A 9,165-nucleotide genomic window follows, 5' to 3' on the forward strand; every position below is an offset into this window, starting at 1 on the left:
ATGTCAAATTTTAATCCCTACTCCAACACTTACAATCCAAGATGGAGGAGCCATCCTAATCTTTCTTGGAGTAATAATCAACAAAGAGTGCCCCCCGGCTTTCAACAACAACATCAAATTCCACAGGAGAAGAAACCGAATTTGGAAGATATGATGGCAAAATTTATCAATAGTACAGAGGCAAGAATGCAAAGCTTGGAAACTCAAATTGGACAACTTGCTCAAGCAATTTCAGAAAGACCACAAGGAGGATTGCCTAGCAATACTGAAAAGAATCCAAGGGAGCATGTAAAAGCCATCACTTTGCGAAGTGGAAAAGAATTTCAAAGTAAAGAAAAAGATGAAGAGCGTACAAAAGAGGAAGAAAGCCAAGAGCTTGAAGCCAAAGAAGAGGACCAGGAGCTATCAACAGAGAAAAATGTGAGTTCTTCTTCTCTTAATTTAAAATCTTACAAAATCCCTCTTTTTTTTCCTAAAAGATTTCTAAAGGCCAACTTGGATAAACAATTTGCTAAATTTTTAGAGGTGTTTAAAAAATTGCATATTAACATCCCTCTTTCTGATGCTATTTCTCAGATGCCAAGTTATGCCAAATTTTTGAAAGAAATAATTTCAAACAAAAGAAAGTTGGAGGAATTTGAGATGGTGAAACTTAATGAAGAATGCTCTGCAATTCTACAAAACAAATTGCCTCCAAAACTTAAGGATCCAGGGAGTTTTTCTATTCCTTGCACTATTGGTGAAATTAATTTTGATAAAGTTTTATGTGATCTTGGTGCAAGTATTAATTTGATGCCTTTTTCTGTTTTCATGAAGCTTAGCTTAAAAGAACCAACACCCACCACTATTTCTCTTCAATTGGCTGATAGAAGTATAAAATACCCAAGGGGAGTAGTGGAAAATGTCTTGGTAAAAGTAGATAAATTTATTTTTCCTGTTGACTTCATTGTTCTGGACATGGAAGAAGATTATGATATGCCCCTAATTTTAGGGAGACATTTTCTTGCAATAGGGAGAGCTTTGATTGATGTCCAACAAGGAACACTTATCCTTAAAATTTATGATGAGACAGTTACTTTCAATGTGTTTAAGGCTACGAAACATTCTGATAACAATGAAAAAGAAGTCTTAAGGATAGATGGCATTAATGATTTGGTAAAGAGATTAGATGAGCCTATAAAAAATTGTATTGCTAACTCTTTTGATGAGTAGGAACAAATTTTAAATGCCAAGAACAAGGCTGCGGTCATGGGCTATTTGAAAAAAAAGCAAAAATGTTGTTCATCCAAAAGAGACAAGTTGTTGACTTTGGATGTTTCTTCTTCTTCAAAAGCCAAGCCACCAGGTCATGAAAAGGAAAGGTTGATAAGGGTGTTGAGGGAGCAAAAGAAGGGGATTGGATTGAGAGTTGCTAGCATTCAAGGAATAAGTCCATCAATTAGCACAAATAAAGTTTTAATGGAAGGAGGATTCAAGCCTCCGTGAAGACGGAAACCTAGTCAAGCTAATGACTATAAAGAAGCGCTTGATGGGAGACAACCCATTCGAAATATTATTTATTTTTCTTTTCTTTTATTTCTCTTAACTTTTAGAATATTCTTGGATTGATTTCTTATTTCATTTTTTTTTCTTCTTTTTAGAACTTGTTGAATCTAGAAAGCCAGCCTCTCTTCTTCAAAAGAATAAGACCAACAATCTTCAAGCATTTCAAGAAGGCTTACATCAGGAGAGTATTGCTTTTCTTTTCTTCTTTTTAAACATTGGGGACAATGTTTAATTTAAGTGTGGGGGTGGGAAATTCAATAATTCTCAATTTTTTTGATTGCCAAAGAAAAAAAGAAGAAATATATAATGTGCATAAATGATGATTTTCTTTAAAATATATATATATTTTATTTTCATGTTTAGGCCGATTTCATGTTTCCTATATTAACTATTGGTTTAATGCATAGTTAATTCAAAATTGAAAATTATTCTATTTGATTATTGATTCTGGGTTTAACAGTGTTAAGGAAAATGAATTGATTATGCCGAATTATCATGATTGTTGAAATATATGCTTCTTGATAAAATTCATGGGATTTTGTGATTATGCATGATTGATTATGTGAGAATAATATTGTGATTATTTCTCAAAGCTAGGCCTAAACAGAGTTGAAGTAAAATGGGATGATACAAAAAAGAAAAAAAGAGCAAAACAAAAGAAAAAAAAAATCGTTTTTGCTATTTTTCTACTCCTATGTTTTGAGCTGCTTAGTAGTAACTGGGGGTCGACAGTGTGCTCCTGCATCATCCTTCACGTCAAACGGTAGTTCAAAATATGAGTATACAAATGCATTCTAAGCAATTATTTAGAAAAGTAACCAGGTGTCTTCATCACAAAATGTTGACATTCGTGTCAAAAGCCAAGTAATGCTTAGAAAATATTGATTCAAAAAAAAAAAAAATCATCCCTATTACTCCTTATGTTTGTAGTAGTGGAGATAAGTGATTTCAAGAAAGCTATTACATGATTTAATTGTGTTAGTTATAAGATTTCACGAATTAATTTTGAAGTATGCATGGCATCAAAAGTGATAATTTTGCATGACTAATTCTTTCGATTAATACTTTTGGATTTAGAGTTGATATGATAATATGGATGGTAATCAATTTCGAGATTAATTATGCATTGATATGTTGTTGGAATTTTTGATTTTGGCCTAACATAAAAATGAAATGTTTATTTGGTATTTCTTCTCTAATTTACTTGAGGACAAGCAAAAGGTTAAGTGTGGAAGTATTTGATAGGGCTTAATTGTTTACATATTTTTATCTAATTCTTATCTTAACCTTGTGTTAATTTCCTACATAAATGTGTGTTTATATGAATTTTATATTATTTTAATCTCTTTTTGTAGGAATTTGGCAAAGGAAATTAATTTGAAGATTTGGGCATAAAAGAAAAAAAAAAATTATAAAATTAATTTTAAAATAAATAAATAAATATTTTAAATAATTAATATTATAATATAATTAAAGTTATTATATTTAATAGTATATTAAATATTATATATTAAATTATAATATTCATATTTATATTATATTATTTATTTATATAATATTATAATAAGATAATTATTATATATATATTAATGGTGGCAGTGGTGTGTGAAGCGCCTTAGGGCTCTATGCGCCACACATATATATATAATAATATGGAAGGCTAGTAAAGGAAGAAAAGGGAGGAAGCGGCGGAGGTGCACACAATGAATGTGAAGAAGCAATTGGAGATTGGGAGGAAAAAGGAAGCAGCGCACAGAACAGCGACGCTGCAACACAAGGAATTGAGGATTAAAGTATTGTAATGGCCAAAGATTAAACAGAAGCAGCGCACTGCACAACAACGTGACCCAGATCTGTTTCAGATCTGGGCAGGGAACTTCTTTCTCCTTTCAATTTCTATTGTTATTTTTACTTTAATAATGTCTAGCTAATTTATTTTAGCTAGGGTTTGGATGAATTTTAATATTGGGATTATGTGATTATTTGTTTAGTTTGATTCAAAACCCGATTATTATTTGCATGAGGATTTTATATTGTTGTGCTTAATGCTTTAAATGATTGACCACCTTTTAATGATTTAATGATTTATGCATGACTGACTAAAGAATTGTTATAAATTAGATCCATAGGCAATATAAATCACATGCTTGACTATGAGATCGAAAGATGATTAGCTCATGTGTGGGAATCGAGGAAGCTTAGTGAGTCAATTCGCCTTCCAAGATTAAAGGTTTCTAAAGAACTTAATGCTTATTTATTTCGTTGATATCTGCTTAGAAATCTAACAGTGAAATTGAATTAATAAAGGATTAATATGACTTGAGAAATCTTATTAATTAATTGAGGAGAATCCACCATCACTTGCAAATAATTATAAAATACTGTAAAAGTATTTGTGGTTTTGAATCGGGTTGAATAGATAATTACATAACCCAGATTAAATGAAATCTAAACCCTAGTGCATTTATTAATTAATTTTTCTCACAGAGAATTCATTTATTTATTTTTATTTTTATTCATTCGATTAATTAATTAGTTCAACTTAGGTTAATTTAAAATTGTTTTGGTATTGTAATCTAGTTCTCGTGGGATCGACACTCTTTTTATCACTATATGCATATTTGACTAGGGTACACTTGCCCGAATTAATTGTGCATAAATCACACATCATATATGAATTTGTATCTATGTTTATTTGTATTATATTTGAATTGTTTTGTATAATTTTTTATATTAAAAATTATATTTACAAAAAATTCTCTATATTTTTAAATTTACAGTTTACCCCGCATTTTCGTTTCCTACATTTTTAAAAAAAATGTTGTTTCAACGTTTTCGTTTCGTTTTAAAAACATATCTTTTTTCATTTTCGTGCTACTTAGGTATTAGGTAGCATCAAGTCTCGAGACAAAGGTCTCGAGACAAAGGCCTCAAGACGACATCAAGTCTCAGGATGACATCAGGTCTTAGGACGAAGATCTTAGGACAACATCAAGTCTTGGGACAAATAGGGTCTTAGGTTGACAACAATCTCAAACGGCTTGACGATGATGTTCCATCCCATAAATTCATTGTTGTGTTCAAGCAACAACATTTGATATCATCTGTGAGAAACATATGAAAGCCAACGAATCAGTTTGTAATGGCCTAAATGAGAAACACCACAAACCAATGGAATCAAGAAGAAACAGAGACTTAGTCTTTGGGGCACCCCCTCAGGATGTGAGATGGCATGCCTCGCTCCACGAGACCATTATTAGATAACCCTCTTCGAGCCACTCAAGACACCCAACCTTGAGTTCGATTAGAGACCTATTATTGGGCCCAATGGGAGACTCAGTTTTAGGACGGGTTGGAGTCTCATTCTCAGAAAAGGCTGGAGACTCACTCTCAAGGCCAGTGGGAGACCCATCCCGACAAGTCAACCATACTAACCCACTTGAATAGGCTCTTTCCATGTTACCACGTATTGAGTATGAGGCCTTGCAACACCAACATGAAAAAGGAATGCAGGCACTTTGAAAGGTGGTAGGTTTGTTTCAAAGCATTACCCCACGTGTGACATTGTCACCAACATTGAAAAGGTTTGTGTCCTGCTTGATCCCACTCCAAGAAATACAAGAAGAAAGTTTTGAGACCACACCGGAACCATGGAGGGTGCGGTAACAGTCTAGTCATGATTTGTGGGAGCAACTCGTCCCCTTTCGACTTCAAGATTGGGAAGCCTATAAAAGGCCAAGAAACACCCAGGAGGAGAAGGAGAAGTATCTTGAGACTATAAGAAGTGTGTCCACTGATAAGGGTTGAACTCCACCAAGGGGTTTTGTGAAAAAAAATCAATGAAGTTGAAGGATCGTCAGTGTTTAGTGCTTGCGAGATAGTGGATATGAAAAGGATAATTGTGGAAGTCATGGAGTAGAAAAAGTTGTTTGCGTTAGAAGACCACCCACAAAGGAAAACCCTTTTCGTTCTAGCCATCATATGGAGAAATCTTTGCCAATGATGTTCAAAATGCCCCAGATATCTACATATTTAGGCAAGAGTAACCCTCATGATTACATTCAAAACTACAAGTCCTTCATGATGTTACAGAAGGATTTCATGTATGGTGGTGCGGTTAAAAATAATTTTTTTTTACATGTATCAGATACACGCAATGGAAGTAATAAACACTTACCATACATAGCTTGAATATTTAAGAAACATGTTATTTAAACACATAAAATATAATAAATGAATACCTAAAGTTCGATATTAGGTTGGGGTACAGAAATTGTTTATGTACTAAGACCGATCTGCCTCACGTTTTGGTGGTTCTAGGTTGTCCACACATAGAGTATTGTCTGGTATCATTTTAGTCACTTCTTCCGATGCTAGACCAAAGGTTACCTGTATCACCAGCACCCGCGTCTGAAATTCCTCACATAACACTCACGCTCTAATTAATTTCAATGGAATGGAGCAGAAAAAGAATGGAAAGAGCAAAGGAAAATTACAAAAGTATCCAATAGTTAACAGCCTCTGTAATTTCCCTTAAACTTCCTTGTTCAATTCCACCGCCACTAACTACCTACAGCCCTAATTTTGTGCCACGTGGAGTGCACCAATTTTGGTTGAGGTGGCACCCAGAGTCGATTACCGCAACAGTGGACTCCCATACATGGGGCAATTGACTCTCAGCACTCTAGTAAGTCAACCTTTGACTCACCCCATGATTAATGCTTAATGACATAATCGAGACATATCGAATGCACAATTTCGATACCAGATATAACATTATATGGTGTGTGACTTTCTAGATCTACTGTCCGCTAGCAAACATATAGCACCTAAACCCATTTCAGTGCGAGTCAATATCTTAACCCATCACACGAATCTCTCCATATCCCGGTAATAATCCAAGAGGTCCTAGATAGTACCTAGCAACGGTCGAGGACAATATAGCTGACAGTGAGTCTCACTTCAAGTGAATCTATTACAGTTGATGGTTATCGTATATTATAATCATTTCATCACCTAATGTCCCGATCAAGAGAGAACTATGGAGTGATAAACCCACAAACTCAGTAGCTATGTGTCTGATCTTATCAATGTGACTAGATGACACCTTAGGAAACACCTGTTGGTGTTAGTGCCCTAATGCTAGACTTAGATGTCATCTAGCAATTGTAATTATTAGACTAATGGTGTAATTCTTACAAATATAATAAAACATGTTTTCATATGTTAAGGTCATATCTTCATTCGTACCCCTTTAATCAATCATATGAGTGAGCTCTTAGATTTTCTGATAATAGTCTTATTCTTAAGTGTTAAGAATATGTGACAAGGACTTTCGGGGTTAAAGATTTTTTAAAAGTATTCCTAGTCCTTAGATTTCTCAGAAGAGGACTATGATCAATCAATTATGGATTGACACATTGGTTACTACCTCTGATTTGTATGAGATACTAATGATAAAGGATGATGAGTTGCATGCCGTAATCCAATAGATGAATATAGTAAACATATGGGTAGATGTTAGTGAAACATCTATCGAATGTGACACACATGATAAATCACATCGCTGAAAGGATCTATGATCTATCACAGGTTTCGATTGTGTTACTAGTTCTAAAATCGGAGGTAACACAATTGTCTTGTATATTAGTGCCAAGAATTTTCCATTGCTAAAAACCATCTGGTAATCATGTGGGAGATGCACTGCGTGATCTCTGTGTAGTGACGCATGAAGGTAAATGATTGCTAATGGGATTCGTCAACCTCTGGCATGATGTGAACTTCCTATGCGATCAGCGATAGCTTTGATTGAAGAAACCCCTGGCCATAGTACATTTGATTGGAAAGTGTTTCCAATGTAAAAAAGAGTTCCGATGTGTCATCTCAATCACACCACATTAATCTTAGCATAGATATTAAGTTAGTGAGTTTGATCAATCTATGACTCTCACTTAATTGGGATGTTAGTCAATAGAGGGATTATAGTACATGAGAATTGGAAGTCTAAATAGGTTCGCTTTGAAGTAAGACTTCATTACTGGTAGGATCACCCTAACATAATGCTAGTTGTCTTGTCACTCAAGATCTTTCGGGGTACATCCAGGAGATGGAGAGATCCTCGTTGTAGTCTAAAATTTTTGGTCAACATCAAAGAGTTTAACGTGTTTTGATTTCTACTTAATAGTGAACCTAGAAGGTCACACACAATCATGACATACCACAAATTATGCACATGCCCACGTATCAATCCTCTATTAACATGTTTATGGCTACTCATCTCATCATACACATCATAACCTTCCATATCCATGAAAATAAACCATAATATTGAAACCAAGAATTGCACACAAGAACACATTATAGATTTTCCACCCTCTAGGAATGACAATCAAGATTGTGATTTGTGGAGAGTCTTCTTAGAAGTCAACATGATGACTAGAGGGTGAGTTGCAACCATTAAAAGAAGAATTAGGCGACTATAGGGGAAAATTGGTTGATAGACAAGAAGCATCTATCGATTGACAGAAGCTTATCCTCCCAATCGGTCAATAGGAGAACTTGCATATAAAAGAAAAGAACAAAAAAGACTTGCCTCTCAAAAGTTAAAGAGGAAGAGGAACTTGCCTCTACAAAAAAAGATGAAGGAGAACTTGTCTTGCTTTGGATAGTGGAACCAAAAAGAAGAAACAACCTACTGGAAATTTGAAGATCTCACCTTTTTGAAGCTTCCAAAATCAAGGAAGAAGAAAAAAAGGAAGAAGGGAAGAGAATGAAAGAAAAACAAGGTGGAGAAAATGAAATAAATAAGACTTACATGCCAAGCTTCTGCTTTTCCCAACCGCTGAACTTCCAATTCCATTTATAATACATAAACATCATACATATACATGTTTTCATGGCCACCCGGTAGCAATCGGTCGATAGCCTGGAAGGAATTGGTCAACAGTTAGCCCATTTTGGGCCAAGTGGTTGACAACCTTAAAGGAATATGTCGACTGTTTGCATATTTAATCCCCCATTTCATTTAACCTATCACACTCATATCCCGTTAATCAAATTAATCAAGGTAAACAAAGCATAACACACTCATACATCCATACCCATTTCTATCTTTCCAATTTTAACTTTTTAACTTTGTTTTACCGATCTTTTCAACATTTAACAATTTTTGCCTATTGAATCTTCCACACTTACATCACTCACAACACACTAATCAAAATACTTAACGAAGTATACCACCCATAGGGACATTAATAAGGCATCCTGGACCCACTAACGGGTCATTACATAAAATCATCATTAACTATTAATGATGTTTGAGACACAATAGGTGCATAGTACCAATACCAGAGGCCATGCTGTATGATGTGTGACTTTCTAGATTCACTACCCACTAGCAAACAAATAGCAGCAAAACTCATTTGGCATTGGCCGAAACACCTCGACCCATCACAAAAATCTCTTCATATTCCGATGATGATTTGAAATACCTTGGGAAGAACCTGGCAGTGGTCCAACATAATATAGAAGGCAATGAAATCTAACTTCAAGTAAGGCAAGTAGTTGACGATTATCGTGTACTATAATTCTTTCATCACTCAACGTCTTGACTAAGAGAGA

This window comes from Diospyros lotus, chromosome 10 (assembly GCF_014633365.1).
Source record: "Diospyros lotus cultivar Yz01 chromosome 10, ASM1463336v1, whole genome shotgun sequence".
In the NCBI taxonomy this organism is placed as follows: Eukaryota; Viridiplantae; Streptophyta; class Magnoliopsida; order Ericales; family Ebenaceae; genus Diospyros; species Diospyros lotus.